Source organism: Microcebus murinus, chromosome 8 (assembly GCF_040939455.1).
Source record: "Microcebus murinus isolate Inina chromosome 8, M.murinus_Inina_mat1.0, whole genome shotgun sequence".
Taxonomy (NCBI): Eukaryota; Metazoa; Chordata; class Mammalia; order Primates; family Cheirogaleidae; genus Microcebus; species Microcebus murinus.
Window position 1 is genome coordinate 1,852,661 of NC_134111.1, and position 11,497 is coordinate 1,864,157.

Consider the following 11,497-nt stretch of genomic DNA (forward strand, 5'->3'; position numbering starts at 1 on the left):
TGGTCCATGAAAGAAAAAAATAGGTAGGTTGGACTTTATTAAAATTAAAACTTTTGCTCTGTGAAAAAAACAGTGCTAAGAAAATGAAAAAAGTCACCCAGTGGGAGAAAGCATTTAAAAAAATTCATATCTGATAAAGGACTTGTATCCAAAATATAAAACAAATTTTCAAATCTCAACAAGAAAACAAACAGCCCGCTGTGGTGTACCTACGCCCTGGGACTGGACAGTCACTCAAAGGCGGGCAGATGGAGGCGGCCCCCCCCGACCCCCAGCCCCCCGCCGTGGCACTGGGACGCAGGGGGCTCCATGGCCATCTGGCAGTGGGTCGGAGTCAGAGAATGAGCTCATACTGAGCTTCATGCAGACACGCATGGATATGTGGGGAGATACTTATAGAAAGTGTGTAACTGTGCGTTAATACAGGATACTTTTCTCTATGTCAGCTAAGGAGGCCTAGCAGTAACCGCACCCTAACAGCAGTGAGAACATCCAGCACCCACATTTGGGTCTCTGAGGTAGCTCTCTAATTGGATAAACCAGAACTCCTTGAAGAAAGAGACAACTCTAGGGCTGAGGAGAAAATATACAAGATGACACTAGCACATCATAGTGCCAGAAAGTAAGAAAGTTAAAACCCGTAAGTATGTGGGTATGTCAGTGAGACATGGAGCTCGTTACGACAGTCCCCCATGGACAAAGCTGGAAAAATAGATCAACAGCAATGAAAATGTAATGTTGTGTTATCATCCAAGGTATGAAATTAATACCCATGAGTCTACACTAATATAAATAAAAGATTGAGTAATAAATAAATGAGAGACAATAGCTGAAAATATTAGGTCATTAAATATGAAATGTCTGATTTTTAATCAAAAGTGTAGTTTGTTATATCTCAAACTAGAAGCAGTACAGTTAATCAAAGTGTGCACCTAAACTGTCAACACAGTTTTGCCATCATAATGGTAGCTTGTTTATGGCAGCAGCGAAGGAGCATCAAGAACGAGTGGCGATGAAATCACAAACGGTGTTTCCACAGCTTGTGGAGAATTGAATATTTTCCTTGCAAGAAGCCTGGAAGAAGTGGTCATCAGTTGGTGCAAGGTCTGGTGAATATGGTGGATGACAGAGAGTTTCCAAGTCCAGCTTCTGTAGTTTGAGCAGCGTTGTTTGTGCGACATGTGGTTGAGTGTTATCTTGCAAGAGGAGTGGCCTGTCTCTGTTGACCAATCTCAGCTGCTTCATCACAAGCATCCTCATCATTTCATCTAGCTGCTCGCAGTAGACATCCGCTGTAACTGATCGATCATGTTTCATGAAGCTGTAGTGGATGGTACCAGCGCTGGACCACCAAACAGACACCATTGGCTTTTTTGGATGAATGTTTGGTTTTGAGCTGTGTTTCAGCACTTCATCGTTATCCAACCACTGTGCCGAATGTTTGTGATTGTCAAAAGAATCTAATTTTTCATCACACATAACAATATGGTGTAGAAATGGTTTGCCTCTATGTCATGAACAGAAAAGAAAGGCAAGCTTCAAGATGAATTCTCTTCTGATGCTTGTTTAATTTGTGCAAAACCCATCTACACAGTTTCTTTATCTTGCACATTTGTTACAAATGGTCCAATATTGTGGCAGTATTAACATCAAACCTTGCTGCTAATTCATGTGTAGGTTGAGATGGATTCATTCCACTACAGCTTTCAGCTCATCATTATCCACCTGGGTCTCAGGTCGCCCACTTGGCTCATGTTCAAGATTAAAATCTCCAGAACAGAACTTCTCAAGCCATCAACATACTGTGTGTTCATTAGCCATGTCCTTCCTAACACTTTATTGATATTTCAAGCTATCTGCATTGCACTGGTTCCATGAGGGAACTTGTATTTGAAAATAACATGAGTTTTTGACTTACACATGTTTTCACAAAAATTGCTCTAAAAATTTTTTGAAACATAGAGGGTGGAGCAAGATGGCAAACGAGAAACACTGCCTGACAGAGTGTCTCTGCAGAAAAGACAGATTCTAGCAGAAATTAGAAAAAAGAAGCAAGAAGACGAGCATACAGCGGACGGAGGGCCGGAAGGAGGGGTACCTGAGACCCCAGGAGACTCCACGGGAGGAGGCTGTGGAGGAGAACTGGAGGCTGAGACCACCGGAGCAGCCCGGAGACCAGCAGCAAGGGTAGGTGGGTAAGTCACCTTTCCCCTTCCCTGCACTTGGGACTGCTGGTGGGCTCCCCAGTGGGTGGAGAGACCTGCAGACAACAGCCCAGAGACAGCCGCTGCCAGCCAGCGGTGAGCCTGTAGCAGACGTGGCACCAGGTTCCCAACTTCCTCCGGGCACCTCCGTGTGCACAGACCCGAGCCACGCGGCAGGCACCATATTGCCTCCTCCTCCCCTCCACCAACCCTACCCATGGATGCCCAGAGAGACAATACAGCCACCAGCCAGAGGCACCTCCAGAGAATGGGACCTTCCCTTTTGGGACCCTACAGCTGACTCAGGGGAACTCAGACTGTGAGCTCCCTACCCACCAGCTCTCCCAGGTGCTGCTGGCACGGTGTTTCCAGGAGAACGGTGCCAACTTAGAGGCTGAGAGACATAGAGCCAGCTTGGGCTCCCTGCGGGTGAATTGGGACAGGAACTCCTCTCCCTGGTGGGGATACAGTTTGAACTCTGGGACCCAGAGGTCAGACCTGCAGACCAGATCCCCTGCACCGAGGGCTAGCATTGCCCGGGGCACAGAAGGGTTATACGTGAACAGCCTACTGAGGTGTGTGTGCCTTCAGGGGTGGATCAGCATCCTAGAGGGCAACCCTCCTCCTAGGAGGAGGCCGTGGGCCCAGCCCAGGGGCGATCCTGTGCAGGGAACCTCCCCACCGGCATAACAGTCCGGGGAGGCCTGGTGGCTTGTGGTCTGGCCTGCTGGCAGAGGCCCAGGGGTAGCTGTGGAGTTGGGGAGGGTGGAAAGAAGCTAGGCCCAGTCCAGACTGCGGGTCTCAGACAGTCCTACCCCCACACCCAGACGTTCTGGCTGAGCGGGACCATTCCAACCCCGCCCTGACAGCTTTTCCTGGAAGCAGAGAACAGAACTTTGACCCCTGCTAACTGCCTGAGGGCAGGCTTACCCAACCCAGCTCCGCTCAGAACAAGAGCTGATAACAGGAAACAAAAACAACAGCATAGCCTGTTCCTCCAAGCAAGCGCCACCTACTGACAGGGACAGCATCCTGCATAGCCTTTTCACAGCACCCACTGACTCAATATACAGGGAGTGGTCCAATTTCAACCACAGACACCACCTAACGCCTCAGAAACTAAACAAGATGTGTGAATACCCAAACAATAACCTAAAGGAAAGAAACAACAACTGATCAACATGGGAAGAAATCAGAGAAAGAACTCAGGAAATATGAAGAACCAAACGGAAAACACCCCCCCAAAGAGGAGAACCAGCCCCCTAGAAACGGACACCAACCAAAATCAGGCAACCAATATGACAGAAGAGGAACTTTGTATGTGGATCATAAGAACACTCACCGAGCTGCAACAAAAACTCAATAACCAACACAAAGAAACCACAAAAAGCCTCCAGGATATGGAAAACGAAATAGACACAATGAAAAAAAGTTTAACTGAATTCCTGGAAATGAAGAATCAATTCAAGGAACTACAAAATACAGTGGAAAGTCTCAAGAACAGGGTAGATCAAACAGAAGAAAGAATCTCAGAGCTTGAAGATAACACCCTCCAATTAAATAAATCAGTCATGGAAATAGAGCAGAGAAACAAGAGAAAAGAGCAAAGCCTACAAGAGCTGTGGGATTATGTGAAGAAACCTAATGTGAGGGTCATAGGGTTACCAGAAGGGGAAGAAGACAACACTCAAGGGTTGGACAAGCTGTTTGAAGATATAATAGAGGAAAATTTCCCAGGCCTTGCTCAAAATCTTGATATACAAGTTCAAGAAGCTCAGAGGACCCCTGGGAGATTCAATGCAAACAGGAAGACGTCACGACATGCAGTCATCAGACTGACCAAAGTTGTCGCGCCCACCTCGCCAGCAAGGAAGACGCGGCAACCGGAGTTCTTCTGACAGTGCTTTAATGGGGTTCCCTTTAGACTTACATGATGCGGAAGACCCAGCCCGGCAGCGCGCAGGCTGCTATATACCCCAGAAGCACAACCCCTAAGCTGGGATAGGCCGCTCAGCTGTCGAGCCACCAAAGCATTAGTCCATAGCAGGACCCTTCGTTTGCATGCTTGCGCCACAGGGCAACCGACAATTGCGCGTGCGCTGAACTTGTTTGCTGCTCTAGGCAAAGCCGGAAACAGGCGCCAACTTGTAAATGGCGTTGACACCGCGCCCCACATCTCCCCGTTTTATTAATTTAATGAGAGCTGAGCAACCGTTCAGCACCGTCCTTCGACCGTGCGATCAAGGTTGCAGAGCCTCACTTTCACCAGCAACCACCTAACCTCGTGCAATGAGCACAACTCGGAGGTGTGCAAAGGCTGGCTGTGGGATAGGAGACATGCCTTATTTGGTGCAATGGGAGAGACCCCTCAGAGTGCAAAGGCCATGTCTACTAAAATACCTGGGGGTAGGAGCGGGTGCAACCCAAAACTAGGCTAACCTTTTAGCATGGTCAACCACACCTGTGCAGACTGTCTCAGTTCAAGCGCAGCAAATGTCTGTGCCAAATACCACATGGTCCGTGGCTGCAAGACCGAAACAGAGTCATAGAGCTAGGAGCTTCAACAGGAACAGGAATGTATATAGGCAAGCAGGTAACAATGGCAGAGGGGTGAGACATGGCATTCCAACACAATGTATAATTGCACGTATTAGAGGAACAGTTCACATGTGTACCAGAGGGTTTTTTCGTGGTTACCACCCAGATAAACGGGGGCCAAACCCAGACAGGTATAGGGGCAAAGGTCGCGTTTTGCCCTCCCGCAATCACCCTCACAGAACCTTTAAAAGAGTCGCTAATATTCCATGCGAAACTAGCATTCCTTGCCATACCCCCAGCCACCAATGGACAGGGGAGCCAAGTCCGTGCAGCTTCCGTTAACCCCACACAAAACACAAAGTCCCCTTCAAGGAGAAGGATCTATTTCCCTCCAGTTTACTACTCCGCGTGTCCAACGGCAGGTACGCAGTGCCCAGGGAAACATTAGTAGAAAAGAGGCGGGGGAAAATTGGTGAGTTATGTGTCACAGGCATCGGCAGGGGAAGCACTGACAGGATCCTCCAGCGTGGCTCCGCTGCCATCCTCGCGATCATCCATGCTGTCATCAGGAGGAGTAGCCACTGGGTCTCCATGCTGCTCTGGAGGCTGCTGCACCGTTCTAGTCAGCCGCGTGGGCACCCAGATGGGATTGTCCTGGTCCTGTGGAAAAATACAAATAGCTCCCCTGGATCTCATTAACACTGGATCCGGGCCTTTCCATAGATTAGGCAACACATCTTTCCACTTCACTAATTCTTTCTGTGGCGGAGCAGGTGTGACATGCCTGTCTGCTGCCGAACGTCCCTTGACATCTAAATTTAAAAAATTTAAAGTAAAGAGAGCAAAGGAGAGGCGTCCTTTGGGTGATAGCCCTAGCTGTAGGGCATCTCCCCCTTTTTGTTTTTGTAAGTACATTTTGAGCGTGCCGTGAGCACGCTCCACGATGCCTTGCGCTTGAGGGTTGTAGGGAAGACCGGTACGGTGCTCCACACCCAAGCGAGTGCAAAACTGCTGAAAAGATTTTGAGGTATAAGCTGGGCCATTATCTGTCTTAAGAACCCGGGGCTTGCCCCAGGCTGCCCAAGCTTCTAGGCAGTGAATGATAACGTAACTTGCCTTTTCTCCAGCCAGAGGCGTGGCATGAAGGACGCCTGAGCACGTGTCAACAGACACGTGAACATACTGAAGCTTCCCAAAGGATGGGACATGAGTTACATCCATTTGCCACAGTTGTAGAGGACGCAAACCCCTAGGATTCACGCCCGTATGAACAACAGCGCGATAAGGAGCACAACTTGGACATTGCAGTACAATCTCACGAGCATCTGCACGTGTGATGCTGAACTTAAGTCGTAAGGTTTCAGCTGGCACATGATAAAGTTTATGAAAGTCTATGGTGGCGGCGTGGCCATCAGACACCCAGAGGGCGCGAGTGGCGCGATCTGCCATAGCATTTCCCGCAGCCATAGGTCCAGGTAACAAGGAATGAGCTCTGATATGCTGAATGGAAAATGGGTTTTTCCTATTTTGAATAGTATTCCTAATTTCTGTAAATACAGAAAAGACAGTACTCTTGGCAAGAATGTGAAAGGAGTTCTCTAACTGTTTAACTGCGTTGACCACATAAAAGGAGTCTGAGATGATGTTGATAGCTTCAGTGATGGTACTGAGAACCAGACCGACTACGGCACACTCTACTAGCTGAGGAGAAGAATAGTTAAACTGTTTTGTATACACCTTGTCCTGAATGACATAGCTCCCAATACCCGTCTTAGAGCCATCGGTATACACATCCAAGGCATCAACCAAAGGTAGCAGTGAAGTTACTCTTGGGAAAATAAGCTCGTTCCTCATTGCAAACTGCAACAAGGCATGTCTGGGATAATGGTTGTCAATGCTCCCCGGGAAGGTGCATCTCAATATGGCCCATACATCAAGAGTGGCACATAAGGTGTTCACCTGATTGGCAGTATATGGACAAATCAGGCTATCAGGGTGACGCCCAAAATGGGACACAGCCAAACTAATACCCTTTAAAGCTATCTCAGCCACACAGGTAGGATAGTGGCCAATCACCTTTCCTGGAGAGGCTTGAGGATGCACCCATAAAAGGGGACCATCCTGCCAAAGCACTGCCGTAGGGAGCGTAGGAGAAGGGAGTACACAGAGGGAGAAAGGATCGTGGTGCTGAATGCGCACTAGTTGCGCCTTTTGAATGGCTTCTTCTACCTTATGAAGAGCCTTTAGGGCCTCAGGAGTCAAAGTTCTAGGAGACGTGATGTGTGAGTCTCCCTCTAGAATCTGAAATAATGGCTTCAGTTCTGCTGTGGTAAGACATAGGAAAGGTCGAAGCCAATTGATATCCCCTAGCAGTTTTTGAAAATCGTTTAAGGTCCTCAAAGCATCTCTTCGGATGGACAGTCTTTGAGGCACAATTTTGTCAGGGAGAATGCTACTACCAAGAAACGCGCCTACTTCTCCCTCTTGCACCTTTTCTGGAGCGACCAGCAAGCCTTTTTCCTTTAAGTGAGCCTGAAGGGATGCATAAGCTTGGCGAAGTACGCCATCATCACAATGACACAAGAGAATATCATCCATATAGTGTATAATTCTTACCTTTGAAAACTTCTGCCTAACCAGCTGGATAGCTGAGGCCACATAAAGTTGGCACATAGTGGGACTGTTAGCCATGCCCTGAGGCAAAACCTGCCATTGATATCTTGCATCAGGCTGCTCATGGTTTATGGAAGGAAGCGTGAATGCAAATCTGCTTTTATCTTGTGGGTGCAGGGGAATAGAGAAAAAACAGTCTTTGATGTCCAAGATGATCAGACTCCAATGTTTAGGCAAAGCTGAGAGAAGGGGCAGTCCTCTTTGAACAGGCCCCATAAGCTGCATCTGGGCATTAATTGCTCTAAGGTCATGCAACAGTCTCCATTTACCAGACCTTTTCTTAATCACAAAAATAGGGGTATTCCAAGGAGATTGAGAGGGTTCAAGATGCCCAAGAGTAAGCTGCTCTTGCACTAGATTATGGGCCACGAGTAACTTTTCAGAGGGTAAGGGCCACTGAGGCACCCACACTGGCTCCTCTGTATTCCAGGGTATGGGCAGAGGATCCCCAGCGGCGAGCAGCCCCTAAGAAAAACCCAGCCCTTCCCAAGGCGGGGCATGCGGAGGTGGGCGGTACCGCTCACAACCGACCGCTTCCTGAAAAACTGGTTCCTCTTTCTTTTTTTTTTTTTTTTTTTTTAATTTTTTTTTATTTTGGCATATTATGGGGTAACAGATTTTAAGGTTTCAATAAATGCCCATTTCCCCCCTCCCCCCAAAAGTCTGAGTCTCCATCATGACCATCCCCCAGATGGTGCACATCTCACTCATTATGTATGTATATACCCAACCCCCTCCCCCCTCCCCCCTCCCACCTGCCCAATACCCTATTACTGTAGTACCAATGTGTCCACTTAGGTGCTACTCAGTTAATACCAGTTTGCTGGAGAATATATCTGGTGCTTGTTTTTCCATTCTTGGGATACTTCACTTAGTAGTATGGGTTCCAGCTCTAACCAGGAAAATATAAGATGTGCTATATCACCATTGTTTCTTAGAGCTGAATAGTACTCCATGGTATACATATACCACATTTTATTAATCCATTCTTGGATTGATGGGCACTTGTGCTGTTTCCACAGCCTTGCAATTATGAATTGTGCTGCTATAAACATTCGAGTGCAGGTGTCTTTTTTGTAGAGTGTCACTGGATCATTTGGGTAGATGCCCAGCAATGGGATTGCTGGATCAAATGGTAGATTCACTTGTATCGCTTTAAGGTATCTCCATATTGCTTTCCACAGAGGTTGAACTAGTTTGCAGTCCCACCAGCAGTGTAGGAGTGTTCCTCTCTCTCCGCAACCACGCCAGCATTTATTGTTTGGAGATTTTTTGATAAAGGCCATTCTCACTGGGGTTAAGTGATATCTCATTGTGGTTTTGATTTGCATTTCCCTGATGATTAGAGATGTTGAGCATTTCTTCATATGTTTGTTGGCCATTCTTCTGTCTTCTTTAGAAAAATTTCTGTTCAAGTCTTTTGCCCACTTTTTAATGGGGTTATTTGATTTTTTCTTCCTGATTTTCGTGAGTTCTAAGTATATTCTAGTTGTCAGTCCCTTATCGGAGGCATAGGATGCAAAGATTTTCTCCCATTCTGTAGGTTGTCTGTTTACTTTCATGACTATTTCTTTGGCTGTGCAGAAGCTTTGTAGTTTGATCATGTCCCATTTATTTATTTTTGTTGCTGTTGTGATTGCCTTTGGGGACTTCTTCATAAACTCTTTGCCCAGGCCGATGTCTAGGAGAGTGTTTCCAACTTTTTCCTCTAGAGTTCTAATAGTTTCATATCTTAGGTTTAAGTCTGTTATCCAGCGTGAGTTGGTTTTTGTGAGAGGTGAAAGGTGTGGGTCCTGTTTTAGCCTTCTACAGGTGGCTATCCAGCTTTCCCAGCACCATTTATTGAAGAGAGATTCTTTTCCCCAGCGTATGTTTTTGTCTGCTTTGTCAAAGATGAGATGGCTATATGAGGATGGTTTTATATCAGGATTCTCACATCTGTTCCACTGGTCAATATTCCTGTTTTTGTGCCAATACCATATTGTTTTAATTACTACAGCTTTGTAGTATAGTTTGATATCTGGCATATTAATGCCTCCCATTTTGTTTTTGTTGTCTAGAATTGCTCTTGATATTCGGGGTCTTCTTTGGTTCCATACGAAGCGTAAAATTATTTTTTCTATATCTGTGAAGAATGCTGATGGGATTTTAATAGGTATTGCATTGAATCTGTAGATCAGTTTGGGTAGTATAGACATTTTGATGATATTGAGTCTGCCGATCCACGAGCATGGTATGGATTTCCATCTGTTTACATCCTCTGCTATTTCCTTCCTCAGTGTTTCATAGTTCTCCCTGTAGAGGTCTTTTACCTCTTTGGTTAAGTATATTCCTAGGTACTTTAATTTCTTTGTTGCTATTGTGAAGGGAATTGAGTCTTTGATTTGGTTCTCAATTAGATTGTTGTTGGCGTATATGAATGCCTCTGATTTCTGTGTATTGATTTTGAATCCTGAGACTTTACTAAATTCATTGATCAGTTCCAGGAGTTTCTTGGTTGAATCCTTGGGGTTTTCTAGATACAATATCATATCATCAGCAAACAGTGAAAGTTTGATCTCTTCTGCCCCTATTTGGATACCTTTGATTCCATTTTCCTGTCTGATTGCTGTAGCCAAGACTTCCAGCACTATGTTGAACAGAAGTGGAGATAGTGGGCAGCCTTGTCTGGTTCCAGTTCTAAGTGGGAATGATTTCAATCTTTCCCCATTCAGTACTACGTTGGCTATGGGTCTGTCATATATGGCTTGTATCATTTTTAGGTATGTCCCTTCTATGCCTATTTTCTTAAGTGTTCGTATCATGAAAGGGTGTTGAATTTTGTCAAAAGCTTTTTCTGCATCTATTGAAAGAATCATGTGGTCTTTGTTTTTGCTTCTGTTTATGTGGTGAATTGCATTTATAGATTTGCGTATGTGGAACCATCCCTGCATCCCTGGGATGAAGCCCACTTGGTCGTGGTGGATTATTTTTTTGATAAGTGTCTGGATTCGGTTAGCTAAGATTTTGTTGAACATTTTTGCATCTATATTCATTAGGGATATTGGTCTGTAGTTTTCTTTTTTTGTTGCATCCTTTCCTGGTTTTGGTATCAGAGTAATATTCGCTTCATAAAAGGTGTCGGGGAGGTTTCCGTTCTTCTCGAAGTTATGGAATAGTTTCTGCAAGATAGGTACTAGTTCTTCTTTGTAAGTATGGTAAAATTCAGGTGTGAAGCCATCTGGACCGGGACTTTTCTTTTTAGGGAGATTTTTAATTGCTGTTTCTATTTCAGCTGTTGAGATTGGTCTGTTCAGGGAATCTATTTCTTCCTGGTTGAGCCTAGGGAGGCTGTGTGTTTCTAGAAATTTGTCCATTTCCTCCACATTTTCCAGTTTGTGTGCATAAAGATTTTTGTAGTATTCATAAATTGTATCTTGTATCTCTTTGGGATCAGTTGTGATATCTCCTTTTTTATTCCTGATGGAGCTTATTAGAGATTTCTCTTTTCTGCTTTTCGTTAGCTTAGCCAGTGGTGTGTCAATTTTGTTTATTTTTTCAAAGAACCAACTTTTTGTTTTATTAATCTCCTGAATAGCTTTCCTGTTTTCAATTTCGTTTAGTTCTGATTTGATCTTGTTGATTTCACTCCTTCTGCTGGGTTTGGGGTTGCTCTGTTCTTCTTTTTCCAGCTCTTTGAGTCGTTTCATTAGATTGTCTATTTGTGATCTTCTTGTCTTTTGGTTATAGGCATTTATGGAGATAAACTTTCCTCTCAGAACTGCTTTAGCTGTGTCCCAGAGGAGTTGATAACTTGTCTCTCCATTGTCGTTTTCTTCATAGAATTTTTTTATTTCTGTCTTGATTTCTTCATTTACGAAGTAATCATTTAGTAGGAGGTTGTTTAATTTCCACGTTTTTGAGTAGAAATGTGAGTTTCTGTTAGGGTTGATTTCTAGTTTTATTCCACTATGATCTGAGAAGGTACATGGTATGATTTCTATTTTTTTAAATTTCTTGAGATTTTCTTTGTGTCCTAGGATATGGTCAATCTTAGAGAATGTCCCGTGAGCTGATGAGAAGAACGTATATTCAGTGGATTT